Source organism: Cajanus cajan, chromosome 4 (genome assembly GCF_000230855.2).
Source record: "Cajanus cajan strain Asha chromosome 4, NIPB_CcT2T_4, whole genome shotgun sequence".
NCBI classification, from domain to species: Eukaryota; Viridiplantae; Streptophyta; class Magnoliopsida; order Fabales; family Fabaceae; genus Cajanus; species Cajanus cajan.
In genome coordinates, this window is record NC_138520.1 from 15851320 (window position 1) to 15869309 (window position 17990).

At 35.8% G+C, this 17990-nt stretch overlaps 1 non-coding gene across 1 annotated transcript; it reads left to right on the plus strand.

Moving 5' to 3' along the window:
• The first annotated feature begins 574 nt into the window (after positions 1 to 574).
• TRNAS-UGA (transfer RNA serine (anticodon UGA)) lies at positions 575 to 656 on the plus strand. The gene has a single exon. It is a non-coding gene; the product is annotated as a tRNA-Ser (tRNA).
• Positions 657 to 17990: the final 17334 nt, after the last annotated feature.

Consider the following 17990-nt stretch of genomic DNA (forward strand, 5'->3'; position numbering starts at 1 on the left):
ATTTTATAATTTTTAAAAATTTTATTTTGATTTTTTAAATTATTAATAATTTTTCTAAAAATAATAAATTGAATCAATTATACAATATTAATCAAATTTAATATGATATTTTTATTAATTAGAATATTATTAGATAGATTTTATGTGACAATTTGATAAATTATTTAACAAAATTTAAATATAAAAATTATAATAAACTTTTTTTTTAAAATTATAAGAGTAAAAAATCAATATATAAAACTGAAAATATATTTAACTATTTTATTAGTTAGCAAGTAACTTTCGCATCTTTGTACAAATTTTGTGCAGTTTAATAAATAAAAAAAGTGTTAGAAGAAATAATTTTAATACAATTAATATTCTTGAAAAAGAAATTTTTTTATTAAATTGATATATATATATATATATATATATATAATATCATGATAAAAAAAAAAAAATTGTTTCCGTGTTTTTATGCAAATTCTGTGAAGGTTGTTTGAACTCATACTATAACTATGAAGTTAAGACCTAATCTGAATATAATAATAATTCTAAAAGTTAGCATCTAATCTAGATATAATAAATCATACAGGTCGATATGTCCGAGTGGTTAAGGAGACAGACTTGAAATCTGTTGGGATATGCCCGCGCAGGTTCGAACCCTGCTGTCGACGGTAAATGTTATTTTTGTTTTTCATACAATTTGTAATGCAGAGATTGGTATTTTTAAATTTTAATCAAATTTATATAAAGATAAGAAAATACTATATATCTTATTAATCATAAAAAAATTGTTTTATTAGATACATTTATATCATATTTTATATATATATATATATTAATCTTTTCCTATTTGATTTTCACTTTTTTTTTATTTTTATATTTCTTTATTATATATTTAATATTTTTTTATGACTTAAATATGTTTTTAGTCTCTCAAATTTAAAACGGTTATTTTTATTCCTTATAATTTTTAAAAATATTATTTTAATCTTTATAATTTTTAAAAATATTATTTTAGTCTCTTAGATCACTAATAACATATTTAAAAGTGATAATTTAAGACGATTATACAATACCAATTAGATTTAATGTGATGTTTTCACCAATACAGATACTAATACATAAATTTTATGCAATAATATTCGATAAATTTCTTAACAAAATTTTAATATAAAAACTAAAATAAATTTTTTTTAAAAAAAATTATAAGAACTAGAAATAACAATTTTAAATTTAAGAGATCAAAAATAAATTTATTCTAAATTTAAAAAATTAAAAACATATTTATTCGTCAGCATATCTCTTAATCAATAATCTATACTATTATATAAAATAAATATTTTCTTTAATAATTACTTTTGAGTTTAGATCAATATTTCCTTAATATAATAATTAATTTTTGTATATATCATTTTGTCTTTTTCTCATTCAAAGTTATCCCGCTTCCCTTATTGTAAATGTCTAAGTAAATGTGCATGTTCTACTTAAGATCAATAGATTCTAATGATAAGTGATAACTATAGTTTTGCAAATAAAACTTCTTGTATTACAAATGCAAACTTCGGATGTAACCGAAAAAAAAAAACTTTTCATTTCTTACAAAATTACCCTCTCTTTTATTTAATTATTTTTAATATATTTTTTTTTTATATTTTTGGTAGTGAAGTAAGAAGTGTTTTCTTTCTCTAATATAAAAAGGAAAAAGCTGAAATTAAAAAGGAAAATAATCAAAAAAAATATTTTTTTCTTGATATAATCTGTCAAATTAAAAAAACAAAAAATTTAAATTTTGATTAATTAATATTTACTCTAATATTATGAATTAGAATACACAACTTATATTACTGAATATGTAAATACAATTGTGTGGTCTATATCCAAAAAGAATATAACTTTTAGTCTCTCTCTTGTTATAATCTTAATTAGACAATTTCAATATTAATTTTTCCTTCCAGATGTACATATCATGCACTATTACCGTAAAAAGAAAGAAAAAAAAATCATTGACTATATCAACGTATACACTCTTTTTGTCTTCCTTTAGTTTATTTGATTTTATAAATTATTACCTTCTATTTACCTCTTTTATCTTTAAACTTAAGTTGAATTTTATTTTTCAAAATAAATTAGTATTAATTAAAAATAATCTTATATCGTATATAAATTAGCATTTATAAAATAAAAAGATAATTTATATATTCATAATATTTTTTTATTATAAAATTTAATTATAATATAATTTATATTCATAATATATATTTATTATAAATTATAATTATTTTAAAATAAATATTTTTCTTAAAATACTATTCATAATAATACTAAAATTTTGTTTATCTAAAATTAAAGATGTTATTATTGTCGATAATGGTGTGTTAAAATCTCTTTTGAGTAAGGCTCAAGCTAAAAAGTTTTGGGTGAGGAAAGGAATTTACAAAATAAATAAAATAGTAATAAAATAAAAGGCTCAATTCTTTCCATCCCTTTACTTCCTACTTAACAATCGTGGCTTTTTGACCCGAATAAATAAAAATAAATAAAAAAATACACGAAATAAATTAAAAAAAAAAACAATTTATTAAAGTAGGTAATTTTGGACAGCGTGGCGCCACGTGGATGAGAAAACGTATGGAGAGTGAGCGTTTTTCAGAAAAAGCCTTTCCTAGGCGCCTTATGTGGCTGATGTAGCAGCTGATACACGTGGAGAAAAAAGAGCAAGAAGAGACGTTTTTCAGAAAGAACCTCCGCGCGCCTTCTATTTCACTTCCCATCTTTTAAGGCTGTGTTTGGATTGACTGCTCGTCGTTATTCAAATTTCAAAAACAATAAATCCAAATATAGAAAATTGAAAATCCTTTTTCTTTGGTAAGCTGTAGGTTTTGTTATCATTAGTAATAACAATTGAATTTGAATTGGTTGTCTTAATGGAACCAACCATCTGATTTTAGTTCTACATTAATAAATTATGGATTGTAGTGCCACACACTGTCCTGAATAAACGCTCAGAGAATCTTTTAATACATGTTTCAGTAATGAATCTTACTTTCACTACAGATTAAAAAACTAGTTAATTAATAGTTTAGTGTTACAAACTTTTAAATAAATATACAAACTAAAATAAGAAATATATAATAAAATTATTAAATATTTTTATTTAATAAAATAGAAATACATGAATAATATTAAATATTATAATACTTTTATTTTGTATTTATCATTTAGTATTTAATAAAATATAATAAAATTAAGTAGTAGCAGTAAATGTTTAATTTAATAAATATTTTAATAAAAACTTCATTATATTTTATCAATCAATGTCTTAAAAGTGTATAATGTGAGTATGAAAATGGGTTGAGATATGTATAAATCTTAAGCTTCAACTTTAATATTGTTATTAAAATACTTTTACTAATAAATAATTATAATTTATGAAGGATATTTGGAAAGTTTGGTGGAATATTCTGTGAACACTAGCTGTCAGAGACAGAGTTGTTTGAATTGTTCGTTCTTTTCATTTTATCATGGCTTCTTGCTGCTGAATTGCCATAAACGGAAAATAATGAAAATGAGAGGGAAGGAAGAGTGCATAATAATTGATAAATGGACACGTGTTTTATTATATTTATTTATATATTAATGCTGTCTAAAACCATTCGTTTATAAGTGATTAATTATTTTTTAAAATAAAACATTTTGTCATTTTTCATTGATAATTGAAAACTAATTATTTTTAACCGATAATAAAAATTTATTTTTTTAAGCCATAAAAAATATTAAAATATTTTTTCTATTTTAATAAATAATTAAATTTAAAAGGTCTACACATTTTTTATATTTTTTATTTGTACGTTACGTAACTTTCCCACTCTAATAATTATTAAAAAACTATGTATGATAATAAAATTTTAAATATTAATAAAAATTTCAATTTTACAATAGTAACAAGATTTATTATCTTTAATATAAATTTTATGTCTTTTAGTAAAACATCATTAATATATATTAGTTTAAAAATATTTAATGTCAAGTTTCTTGTAAGACCCCTTTCTCTTCTTCCTTTTCCCCCCTGATTCTCTTTTTTCACTCAAACCCTCCCTTTCACTCTCTTTTTCCCTCTCCATTCTCATTTGGCTGAATTCACTCTTGTTGCTTGGATTCAAGGTGCTGAGTAGGTGTTTAGGAGCTTGCGGACGCACATAATTCTTCTTCCTTCTTAATTCACCATCTCTTTCAAGTTTCTTCTTCCTTGTGCCTCCCGGAGCCCGGAAATTTTGAAACCGAGGTAAGGGAAGCTAGACTTTGGTGTACTTTGGGTTGCAATTGAGTCTTAGTACTCACTAGATGATTGTGAATGACTGATTCTTGGCTGAAATTCGAAGAAAGTTGTTTTCGGGGTTACTCGGGGATTTGAGGAAAAATTTGGGGATTTCTTGAGTTGTTGTTGCATGTTGAAAAAGATGATATTTTTGAGATGTTTGATGAAAATGTGATATCTGGAATGGATTGCATATGGAGTTTTCTGGTTATTTTGCATGTTTTTGAAGAGATTTCGAAAGTATGAGGTTTGCTGCTGAACTCGCGCTGAGCGCAGTTCTTCGCGTTCGGCACGTGGCCACTTGAGGGCAGCATATAGGCAAGCCCACCGGGCGCAAAGATGTGTGCGCCGGGCGTGCTTGAAGATGTTAGCCTCTGGATGGCCCACGTCGGGCGAGGATTGAACCGCGCTGGGCGTGATGTTGGTTGTGACTTGTTTTTGGGCTTCTGGCATGGCGCTGAGCGCGATCTTGGTCGCGCTGGGCGCGGGGACTCCTTGGAGTCTCTGCCATGGGGGCGCCGGGCGCAATTCGAATTGTGCTGGGCGCAAGACCAAGGGAGGTCTCTGCCTTCCCCATGTTGGGTGCGGGTTTGGGCACGCCGGGCGCATGGGACTCCTTGGAGTCTCTGCCTGGCATGCGCTGGGCGTAATTGGTTATTGCGCCAGGCGCGTGAGAGCCTTGGGCTCTCTGGTTGAGTCTCTGCCTGGCATGCGCTGGGCGTAATTGGCCTTGCGCCGGGCGCCGCCTGGTGCTCTCTGGTTGTACTGCGCTGCGCGCAACCACGAGTGCGCCGGGCGCAACCACGAGTGCGCCGGGCGCATAGATGATAAATCACTATAAGCTATGCAATGTTGTTTGGTGCTGAGATAAGTTGAAGTTAATGATTATGATGTGATGACTAGTAGATAAAGCTGTTTGATGATGTTGAGTTGTATCAGATGAATATTGTTGTAAGATGTCTTGATGTGCCGTAAGATGATATGTTGTGCTGTAAAGTTGTGATGTGTTGTATGATGATATGAGTTGTTGTAGGCCATAATGGTTGAGTTATTGTAGGCCATAATGGCTGAGTTGTTGTAGGCCATAATGGCTGAGTTGTTGTAGGCCATAATGGCTGAGTTGTTGTAGGCCATAAAGGCTGAGTTGTTGTAGGAGATCTCCGAGATGATATGCGTGACGACGCAATATTTTTCCAATTGCTGGTTTGTTGTACAATCGATGAGATGTAGGCTGACGATGTGTTGATAGTTGCATTTGTTCATATCACTTAAATCTTGCTATACGTTGTTCTTTTTATACTAGCTTACCCTTTGTTGTTTCCATGTGGTTTGGACTGCAATGATCATACTATGTATGGGAGCAGAGCAGGGATAAGTGGGTGGCTAGTGGTGAGTCTGCAGCTGGCAGGCGGAGCTGATCTTAGTTGATGTTTTGTTGTTCAGTTACTTGATGTAGTAGCTTGGTTGTATTGTTGTACATTTTGAATCTAGTCAGACTTGGACCATGTATATATGTATATTCTAGACACTATATGTATGCACTTATTCCTTTTCTGTCCGGTTTTCAGGTGTACTGTGTTGTGTGTAGTGACCAGCCGGGTCGTTACACTTTAGTGGTATCAGAGCAGTTCGAGTCTAGTGGACACTCTTTGGGGGTGGTCCCTTTAGGCTTTTGTTGTGCTGAACTCTGTGTTGTGCTATTTTGCTGTGTTGTTTGCTATGTTGATTGTTGTGTTGTTTTGTTGTGCTGTTGATTGTTGTTTGGTTTAGATATTATATACTAAAGATGTTGTTGCTTTTGTAGACAATGTATAGAGCCAACGAATAGATAGCCTGGGCCATGGAGATGATGGCCATGGCTATGCAGCAGCAAAATGCCTATTTTTCTCAGATGGATGCTGAGAGAGCTGCAGCTGGTGCAGCAAGGCCCACTGGGTCACAGGAGAGCCGGGACCTGGCTGAATTCCGGAAATGCCATCCTCCTCAATTCAAGGGAGATGGAGATCCAGAGGTGGATGACCCCTGGATTTGTGAGCTTGAGAAGATCTTCACCGTGCTGGGATGTTCTCAAGAGAGGAGGTTAGCATACGCGGTGTATATGCTGGTTGGGGAAGCGGAGCATTAGTGGAGGGGTACCCATCACATGCTGACCGCTAGAGGAGTGGTGGTTGACTGGGAATGCTTTCGGAGGATGTTCTTGGAGAAGTATTTCCCTGAGAGTGTGAGGCATGCCAAAGAAGCTGAGTTCATGCGATTACACCAAGGAGGGATGACATTTTCTGAGTATGCGATGAGATTCGAGCACTTGACTCGTTTTTATTCGCAAGGCATAGCTGAGGCATGGAAATGTCGGAAGTTTGCTGAGGGATTGAAGTATGAGTTGAAGAGGGTGGTGGTGCCTATGGCCATCACTGAATTTCCAGCCTTAGTGGAGAAGGCAAAGGTTGTTGAACGGTTGGAAGGTGGTAACCGTGGAGTGAAGATTTCTAAAGGACTAGCTGGGTCCAAGAAAGGAGGGAACCAAAGGAAGTTGTATGATAGGCCCCAACCCCAACAAGGGGGTCCTGTCATCAGGCAACCTTCTGGTGCTGCTGGTGGAGGAGGACAGGGTGGAAGTGCTACCCTTAGATGTTATAGGTGTGGTGGGCCCCATTTGATCAGGGATTGTCCCCACACAGAGAGCCGGTGTTTCAGGTGCCAGCAAATGGGCCATGTGTCTTTCAACTGCCCCACCAGGAACAGACCGGAGAGGAGTACTCAGAGGGGTGATGCGTAGAGAGGAGATGCCTAGAGGGGTGACAGACCCACCACAGCTGGTAGGGTTTTTGCTTTGACAGGTGCCGAGGCTTTAACTTCTTCTGATCTTGTGAAGGGGAAGGGCAGAGCTGCTGGTAAGGATGTAGTATTTTTGTTTGATTCTGGAGCTTCTCATTCCTTTATCTCTTATGCTTGTGTTGCTATGCTGGGTGTGCCTGTGTGTGATTTGGGGTTGAGACTGCTAGTGTCGACGCCCGCTTCTACTTCAATAGTTGCTTCAGAGTTGTGTGTTGGTTGCCCTATTGTTGTGAATTGGAAGAAGTATAAGGTAAACTTGATTTGTTTGCCTTTGGTTGATATTGACATAATCTTAGGAATGGATTGGTTATCTGCCAATCGTATCCTTATAGATTGTGCCAATAGGCGGTTGATCTTTCCTCAGGAGGAGGATGAGTTGTTGATTTCAGCTAGCCAAGCTGAATCATTGTTGAGGGATGGAGCAGAGTGTTGTCTTTTGCTTGCAGCTATGAATGTGGAGACTGAGAGAGTCATTGCTGAGATCGATGTGGTGCGGGACTTTGCTGAGGTGTTCCCGGATGAAGTGCCTGGGTTGCCTCCTACCAGGGAGATGGAGTTTAGCATTGACTTGGTTCCAGGTGTGGGGCCAGTGTCGGTGGCTCCCTATAGGATGGCTCCTGCTGAGTTGGTTGAGCTGAAGGGTCAGTTGGAGGACCTATTGGAGAAGCAGTTGGTGCGGCCGAGCGTTTCGCCGTGGGGTGCTCCTGTGTTGTTGGTGAAGAAGAAGGATGGAGGTAGTCGACTTTGTGTGGATTACCGGCAGTTGAACAAGTTGACCATTAAGAACAAATATCCACTGCCCCGGATAGATGACTTAATGGATCAGCTTAAGGGAGCATCCATTTTCTCGAAGATTGACTTGAGGTCAGGCTATCACCAGATTAGGGTGAAGGACGGTGACATACCGAAGATTGCTTTCAGGATTAGGTATGGTCACTATGAGTATGTCGTGATGTCGTTTGGTGTGACCAACGCCCCTGCAGTGTTCATGGATTACATGAACAGGATCTTCCGGTCGTTCTTGGATAAATTCGTGGTGGTATTCATTGATGATATCTTGATTTATTCAAGGACCCGGGAAGAGCATGGAGAGCACTTGAGGTTGGTGCTGGAGATTTTGAAGGCGAAGCAGCTGTATGCTAAGCTTTCAAAATGTGAATTCTGGTTGGATGAAGTGAAGTTCTTGGGCCACGTGATTTTAGCTGAGGGGATTGTTGTTGATCCAGCTAAGGTGGAGTCGGTGTTACAGTGGGAGCGTCCGAGGACTGTCATTGACATTCGGAGCTTTGTGGGTTTGGTGGGTTACTATCGACGGTTCATTGAGGGATTCTCCAAGATAGTAGCGCCTCTAACCCAACTGACGAGGAAGGAGCAGCCGTTCATTTGGACAGATGCCTGTGAGCGGAGTTTCGAGGAGTTGAAGAGGAGGTTGACTACTTCTCCTGTGTTGGTGTTGCCGGATTCTGGTGAACCCTTTGATGTGTATTGTGATGCCTCTCACCAGGGTCTTGGGTGTGTGTTGATGCAACATAGGAAAGTGGTAGCATATGCTTTAAGGCAACTGAAGAACCATGAGAGGAACTATCCCACTCATGACTTGGAGTTGGCAGCTGTTGTGTTTGCCTTGAAGATATGGCGACATTATTTGTATGGTGCTCAGTTCAGCGTCTTCAGTGATCACAAGAGTCTGAAGTATTTGTTCAATCAGAAGGAGCTGAACATGAGGCAGAGGCGGTGGATGGAGTTTCTGAAGGACTATGAATTCCAGTTGATGTATCATCCTGGTAAGGCCAATGTTGTGGCAGACGCGCTAAGCAGGAAATTCATCCAGATGTCTGGTATGATGGTGAAGGAGTTAGAGTTGGTAGAGGAGTTCAGGGATTTAAATCTCTGTGTGGAGTTAGCTCAGGGTCACCTTAGTTGTGGGGCAATTACCATAACTAGTGAGTTCTTGAGGCAGGTTGGACTCAAGCAGTTGCAAGATGTAGAGTTGGTGAAGCTTCTTGGTTTGCTGGGTACCGAGAAGGCTGTGGGTTTTGAGCTGGGCGGAGATTGAATCTTGAGGTTCAAGGGCAGAATTTTCCTACCTCAAGATGTTGAGCTGAAGAGAGCTGTGTTGGAGGAAGGCCACAAGAGTAGACTTAGTATACATCCAGGTATGACTAAGATGTACCAGGACCTCAAGAAGACTTTCTGGTGGTCTGGTATGAAGAGGGAGATAGTTGAATATGTGGCGGCCTGTCTGACCTGTCAGAAGGCGAAGGTGGAACATCAGAAGCCGAGTGGGTTGATGCAACAGATTGAGATTCCAGAGTGGAAGTGGGATAACATTACTATGGATTTCATTGTGGGGTTGCCTAGGTCTACTAGGAATAGTGATGCTATCTGGGTGGTTGTTGATCGGTTGACCAAGTGTGCCCACTTCTTGCCTGTCAACATCAAGTGGTCCTTGGAGAAGTTGATGCAGTTGTATGTGAGGGAAATAGTACGGTTGCACGGGGTGCCTTCCAGTATTATTTCAGATAGAGATCTGAGGTTCACTTCCAGATTTTGGCAGAGTCTACACGAAGCCTTAGGCACGAAGCTGAAGTTGAGTTCTGCCTATCATCCGCAAACGAATGGTCAGTCAAAAAGGACAATCCAGTCCTTGGAGGATTTGCTGAGGTCTTGTGTGTTGGACCACTTGGGTAGTTGGGAGGAGGTCCTACCGCTAGTGGAGTTTACGTACAATAATAGCTTTCATGCTAGTATTGGGATGGCGCCGTTTGAAGCCTTGTATGGCAGGAGATGTAGGACTCCTCTATGCTGGTATCAGGATGGTGAGTTAGTGGTTGTGGGACCAGAGCTAATCCTACAGACTACTGAGAAAGTGAAGATGATTCAGGAGAGAATGAAGACTACTCAGAGTAGGCAGAAGTCGTATGCTGACAAGAGGCAGAAGCCTTTGGAGTTTGCTGAAGGGGAGCATGTGTTTCTGAAGGTGACTCAGACTTCTGGTGTGGGTAGAGTGCTGAGAGAAAGAAAGTTGACACCGAGGTTTGTGGGTCCCCATCAAATCATACAGCGTGTGGGTCCGGTTGCATATCGGTTGGCTTTGCCACCGTCTCTTTCAAACCTACACGATGTATTTCATGTATCCTAGCTGAGGAAGTATATTCATGACCCAAGCCATGTGGTGGAGCTAGATGATGTGCAAGTGAAGGAGAACCTGACGTTTGAGAAGTTGCCCGTAGCTGTGGTTGATCATAAGTTGAAGGAGTTGAGGGGCAAGTCTATTGCTCTGGTGAAGATTTTGTGGGATGCAGCTACTGGCAAGGCTACTTAGGAGGTAGAGCAGCAGTGTACGGAGCAGTATCCGTTTCTTTTCCCAAGTAAGTCTGTTTTCGGGGACAAAAACTTTTGTTGTTGGGGAGGTTGTGAGACCCCTTTCTCTTCTTCCTTTTCCCCCCTGACTCTCTTTTCTCACTCAAACCCTCCCTTTCCCTCTCTTTTTCCCTCTCCATTCTCATTTGGCTGAATTCACTCTTGTTGCTTGGATTCAAGGTACTGAGTAGCTGTTTAGGAGCTTGCAGACGCACAGAATTCTTCTTCCTTCTTCATTCACCATCTCTTTCAAGCTTCTTCTTCCTTGTGCCTCTCGGAGCCCGAAAATTTTGAAACCGAGGTAAGGGAAGCTAGACTTTGGTGTACTTTGGGTTGCAATTGAGTCTTAGTACTCACTAGATGATTGTGAATGACTGATTCTTGGCTGAAATTCGAAGAAAGTTGTTTTCAGGGTTACTCGGGGATTTGAGGAAAAATTTGGGGATTTCTTGAGTTGTTGTTGCATGTTGAAAAAGATTGTATTTTTGAGATGTTTGATGAAAATGTGATATATGGAATGGATTGCATGTGGAGTTTTCTGGTTATTTTGCAGGTTTTTGAAGACATTTCAAAAGTATGAGGTTTGCTGCTGAACTTGCGCTGAGCGCAGTTCTTCGTGCCGGGCGCGTGGCCACCTAAGGGCAGCATTTAGGCAAGCCCTCCGAGCGCAAATGTGTGCACCAGGCGTACTTGAAGATGTTAGCCTCTGGATGGCCCACGTCGGGCGAGGATTGAACCGTGCTGGGCGTGATGTCGGTTGTGACTTGTTTTTGGGCTTCTGGCATGGCACTGAGTGCGATCTTGGTCATGCTGGGCGCAGGGACTCCTTGGAGTCTCTGCCATGGGGGCGTCGGGTGCAATTTGAATTGCGCTGGGCGCGAGACCAAGGGAGGTCTCTGCCTTCCCCACGCTAGGCGCCGGTTTGGGCACGCCGGGTGCATGGGACTTCTTGGAGTCTCTGCCTGGCATGCGCTGAGCACAATTGGTTATTGCGCCAGGCGCGTGAGAGACTTGGGCTCTCTGGTTGAGTCTCGCCGGGCGTGGGCATGCTTGCGCCGGGCGTGCTGGCCCCCTGGTGCTCTCTGGTTGTACTGTGCTGGGCGCAACCACGAGTGCGCCGGGCGCATAAATGATAATTCACTATAAGCTATACAATGTTGTTTGGTGTTAAGATAAGTTGAAGTTGATGATTATGATGTGATGACTAGTAGATAAAGCTGTTTGATGATGTTGAGTTGTATCAGATGAATATTGTTGTAAGATGTCTTGATATGCCGTAAGATGATATGTTGTGTTGTAAAGTTGTGATGTGTTGTATGATGATATAAGTTGTTATAGGCCATAATGGCTGAGTTGTTGTAGGCCATAATGGCTGAGTTGTTGTAGGCCATAATGGCTGAGTTGTTGTAGGCCATAAAGGCTGAGTTGTTGTAGGAGATCTCCGAGATGATATGCGTGACGACGCAATATTTTGCCAATTGCTGGTTTGTTGTACAATCGATGAGATGTAGGCTGACGATGTGTTGATAGTTGCATTTGTTCATATTACTTAAATCTTGCTATACGTTGTTCTTTTTATACTAGCTTACCCTTTGTTGTTTCCATGTGGTTTGGACTGCAATGATCATACTATGTATGGGAGCAGAGCAGAGATAAGTGGGTGGCTAGTGGTGAGTCTACAACTGGCAGACGGAGCTGATCTTAGTTGATGTTTTGTTGTTCAGTTACTTGATGTAGTAGCTTGGTTGTATTGTTGTACATTTTGAATCTAGTCAGACTTGGACAATGTATATATGTATATTCTAGACACTATATGTATGCACTTGTTCCTTTTCTGTCCGGTTTTCAGGTGTACTGTGTTGTGTGTAGTGACCAGCCGGGTCGTTACATTTCTTTTTATAATTACATACTGTAATATGTTAGGGTGAAATTTTAAATTTATATATTTTAATAAAATAAAAAAATACTTATACTTAAATATTAAAAAATAATTAAGCTATGCAATCATCATACTGAATTATTGAACTATCAATAATTAAAAAATTACTTTTTTGGTGTAAAAAAAATCACTTTAAAGTATGAAGAAATAAATAGATTATAAAATAAAATTATATTTATATGTTCAAATAAAAAACTATATATAATATTAGATTGATTTAATAGAGAAAATTTAGAATGGATGCACTATAACTTAAGTTTAATATTTATTATGTTATTGTAATTTTTTTGCATGATAAAAAATAGAGGTCACATATGAATATTACATTGTAAAATATTATGTGACATTATAAGAAAAATTAATTTAAACTACACGTATAATTTTAAATATCACCAATAAAAAAATTAATTATAGCGCCTGGGGCTGGGGCGTACAATGCGCTTGGGGGAGAGGCACATTGGAATGTGTTAGCACGTAAACAGATGGCGCCTCCTCCCCTGCTCTTTCTTTTCCAACCTGCCACGTGTCATTATGTAAACAGAAGGCACCTGGGGGAGGCTCTTTCTGAAAAACGCCTCCCCTCGCTCTTTCTTCTCCACGTGTGTCAGCTGCCACATCTGCCACATAAAGCGCCTGGGAGGAGGCTTTTTCTGAAAAACGCCCACCCCCATGCGTTTTCTCATCCACGTGGCGCTACCCTGTCCAAAACCACCTACTTTAGTAAATTGTTTTCTTTTTTTTTTATTTCGTGTATTTATTTATTTATTTTTATTTATTGGGGTCAAAAAACCTAACAATAGCTTGTATAGATGTTGAATTTCCTGACTATGTGCATCCTTTGCCAAGATCAGGATGCCCCCTAATCAATATGAGACTTGTACATCCTTTTTTTAGTTTTATTAAAAATTTTTATATTTCTTTTAATAGTTTTTAATCTTACTTATTTGCAAAATAAACTATGCAACAATATAATGTTTGCACTAGTATTGTTTCAATGGTGCTATTAGCAGGAATATATCATTACTCTAGTGGTCTATGACAATTTTGTGTTCAAGGTTGAAATAGGAAAAAAAGCTAAACTCATTAGCATGATGGAAATGATCTAAAAATCAAGTTGACCTCCAGTGAAAAAAGAAAAATTAATAGATGGTCTTGGATCATATAATTTCTAATTAGTCTTTATATTGTAATAAAATGTAATTAATTTTTTTCTTGTTAATTAAAAAACTTAAATTAATGTTACATAGTGATTAGTTAAGACTATAGACACTAAATGGTTTTAAATTACCTAATAATTTATTGTTAATAAGAGGATACTCATGTGGTCCCATTGTTTGAAATGTAATGACCTTTTATGTGCAGAAAAAGGTGAATTTTTTTTTTTTTTGCATTCACTTTTGAGTCATTGAATGAATAATTAATTTCTTGTAAGAGAAGTTTTCTCTAATTCTTATGTTGGAACTCAATTCTTATCAAAAATTTATTATGATTGTGGTGTCAATTAATCTCTTTTCTAAATTGTTTTTTTTTTTTTTTTTTAATTTTTAGTTGCAAATTAGATTTTTCATCTTTACATCCATGTGTTAATTTGATGAGCTATTTACTATAAATGATTGAAAAATTTTATATAAAATTAAGATCCGTTAACATCATGATATCAAATTAGTGAAATGATGACACCTTCAATAATTTTTTCATGGAATGTAAATTTGATTGATGATATTATACTTATGATCATGCATATCAAATTTCAATTGATTTGAATTCTTTTAAATATGTTATTTAACAATATATACGTGTATGTGTTTTGAATATCATTTTATATCTTAAAATAATGTGATATGATGATCTGTTAAATAATTTTAGAATTGTATGCAGTTTTGTATACTTATTTTGTGAATTTGTATTCTATAAAATACTATTGAAGATGTTATTTTATTAATTTGACATCACAATGTTAAAAGATCTTGACTAAAGCTGTGAAATGGGTCGGGTTTGCCTAACTCAGCCTAACCTACATGAGTTAAATGTTATTTTAGGTTAGGTTAAATTGACTTATATTCTTTTTGGGCCTTCAATTTGTAACACCTCATGTTTTCTAAAATTATTAAAAAAAATATTTTTTAATTAATTAAATGAGTTTTAAAAATTATTTTAGAGGCTTTTGATAATCATTAATATTTTTAATAAATGTTTGCAAAATAGTTTTGTATAATATTTATTAGAGAAATATATATTTTTATAATATTTTGTTATACTAAGTATTTGGAGAAAAATATATGTTTTTGTTTTAATTGTTTTATGTATTTTATTTTAATTATAATTTTTATTGGGAAAAATATATTTTATTTAATATATTGGTTATAAGTTTTAATATTTAAGGGAAGGGGCATGACCATGGTTAAAGTGTTTTACTAAAGATAAAATGTGGGTTGAAAAGTTTTTAAATGAGAAGTTTTTAAAAGTGAAGTTTTAAGAGTGAGGAGCCCTTTTACGTTTTATGTTTCTCAATTCCTCTTTACGCTTCATTCTTTGAAGAATGAGGAGCAGAACCAGAGATCATTGGAGATCACCCTAGAGATCCACATCCTTCATCTAGCCTTCATCGAGGTAAAGGGGATTGAGTAATCTCACTCTAGGTGTGGGGTAATTGTTACATAGTGAGATTGATCCCAATCTCTTTTTTGTTGTATGACAGGAACCCAATTTGTATTTGTTTCTTAATTTTTTTCTTCTATATGATGCTTCATTGCACTAATTGATAATATTGAGTGGTATGTATATTTAATTCTCTGTGGGAACTTAAGGGAATGCATATTTGGTAATTGTATGAGAAATTGATATGAGTATGTAATTATTATATGTGTTGTATGTGACGTGTTTGAATTATATATATAATTAATTTCATGTAATTTGGATTGTTTAAGAATCTACGAGTGTTTGTAGATCTTGTTTGAAACCTTTGTTTATAGAGCAAATTGAAGATTGATGTTAATTGCATGAATATGTGAAATTGAGCTTGTATATGAGTAATTAATAGTATAATAAAGTAATATTAGACTTTAATATATGTTTTTACCAATTGAGTTGGAAGAAGAGAGTTTGGTTGTGAGTTATGCATTATTTTGAAAATTCTAGTATGAATATATCTTTATATTTATGTGATTTCTCTATGTGTGATTAATGAAATTGAGTTCTAATTGTTGGGTTATAAAGTAGACATTTAGGGATATAGTTTAGACTCAAGAATCACATAAAAATATTAACGAATGACCAAGTTATATAAGTTAAAAGATGAACCTTATATTTTGTGTGCGAAATGTGACATGCATACATTATAAGAATTTTGAGTAGACTTAAATGGCAGGACTAGGTTATGTAATATTCATTATAGATGCAGCCTTGGATATTAAATTTCAAATTCCATTGGAATTACCTTAAAATAGGTCTAAAACTCAAGTTATGATTGAATCAATGAACAAAAATTAAGTTGTCAAATTTAAGCTGAAACGTCACAATTTTGTATTTTTAAAAATAATAGATGAAAAATTTAACTCTTGGGGTCAATATAGAATTTGTATATAATTGTCATAGCTTCATGATAAAATTAAGATCAACTTGATAGTATATAAAGCTCTAGATAAGGTGTTTGAACTACACAATGTCTTTGAATATTAAGTTTTGGAAATGTAGTTTGTCAATGGTGATGATAAATAACATTACCCGTTAAGTGTTGGATCTTAAAAACGGTTTGAGGTACCTATATTAATTTGGAGGAAGGAGAAATCATGATAGAAAATGATGGAGGACCATCCATGGGAAGTTCACACTTGAAGACCAATGGACCTTTAACCAGGTCCATGTTTAGGAGGCTTCTATAAAGGATGATGGAAGAGCATGGACCAAGGGTCCAACCACTAGAGCCTTGGCAAGGAGACTACTAGAAGATTTGACTGCTTTAGAGCTTAGTGGGCCCAATGGGCTTGTTGGGCCCAGGGTACTCTTCACTTAGGCTTTGCATGAATGACCACCTTTTATTGCATCTTGAGTAGTGTAGGATATCATATTGTTTGGTCTTGTATTATGGACCTCTAGTATAGGAATTTTAGGCCTTATGCTTATTAGGCCTTACGCTTATTGGACCTAGTTTTGGGCTTCATGGGCCTTTGGGCTTTTGGTACCCAATATTGGGCTCATTTTAATTCTTGTAATTTTTCCTATTGATTGTATTTGGTTGGCCATTGTATTTAGGCCATTAGAATAAGGTTTTAAGGGGACTACATATTAGGCGTGTACATTAAGAAGTTAACTACATTTAAGAGTAATTAGAGTTGCATTTGAGTCACATGTTTTGTGCCAAGGGTGGCTGCATTTGTGACTAATCAAATGAACTCTAAATTAAGCTTAGATGCAATTAAACATCTAGAAGGGGACGACCACATGGGGTGACATGATTTGGACGTGCAATTTGAATTCAAATTTCAAAATTTGAATTCAAAATTGGCACCAACATGTGCACCAATGTGTGGTGCCAATTCCCTTGGATCCATGGCCTATATATGCATATTCCCACTCATTTGTACACACTTTGATCATTATGGAGAATTTTCTAAAAATTTCTTCTGCTTTTCTCTCCCTTCAAAGTCCCTTGGCTGAATAGTTCTTAGGCTTCTTCTAGGAATTAGGTCAACTTTTGTGAGTAATCTCTTACTCACTTTGCATTGGTGCTTCCTTCTCCTTCATCATTCATCTTCATCCTTCTTCTCCTTGGCTGGATTCACGTCTAGCTTCCTCAAAGAAGTGATCAAGTGGCCGTGCAACTCAAGGAGTGAAGAACATCAATCATCTTCACTTGGAGTTTCCATCATTTTTGGTATCAGTGCATTGATTCTCCTTTGATTTTATGTGCACACTTTCACCGATTCTTTTGAGTGTTTTAAGTTCTTGATTGTCTCATATTGGTCTTTCTGTTTGGATCTAATTCTTTTGCTCAAAACTTGATAGATCCAATTAAGTGATTGTAATTTGTGTTCAGTCCGCAATCACTAAGTGTCTAGGCTCCTACTTGTGCAGTTTTCTTTTAATTGAGTCTTGTTCATTGATTTGATTCTGTCATCCTTTGAGTCATTGCATGTGTTTTTAATTTTGAATCTTATAATTGTCTAGAAGTTATGTGTAGTCATTTAATTGTCAATTGATTCAAGATGTGCTTAGTCTAATCTTTTTGTTTGATTCATTTTCTACTAAAATTGCTTTGACCGAGAGCTATACTTTGTGTGCCTTCATATGTGCTTTTCATTTTACTACTTTGAGTCCATATCCATCACTAGTTCATTGGTGGATTCTTAGAGTTAGGTTTCTATTGTGTCTTACTTGTTGTCTTGATTTTTGATTCTAAGGAAATTTTCTAAAAAAAAATTGTGAACTCATTGCCTAGATTTTTGGCTAATTGTAGTAGACATATTTTGGTGCATGAATTGAAGTTTATAAATCTGGAAAATCTGGAAAAAGTGCTTGTAAAACAGGGGAAAAATAGAACCAAAAGTGAAAAAA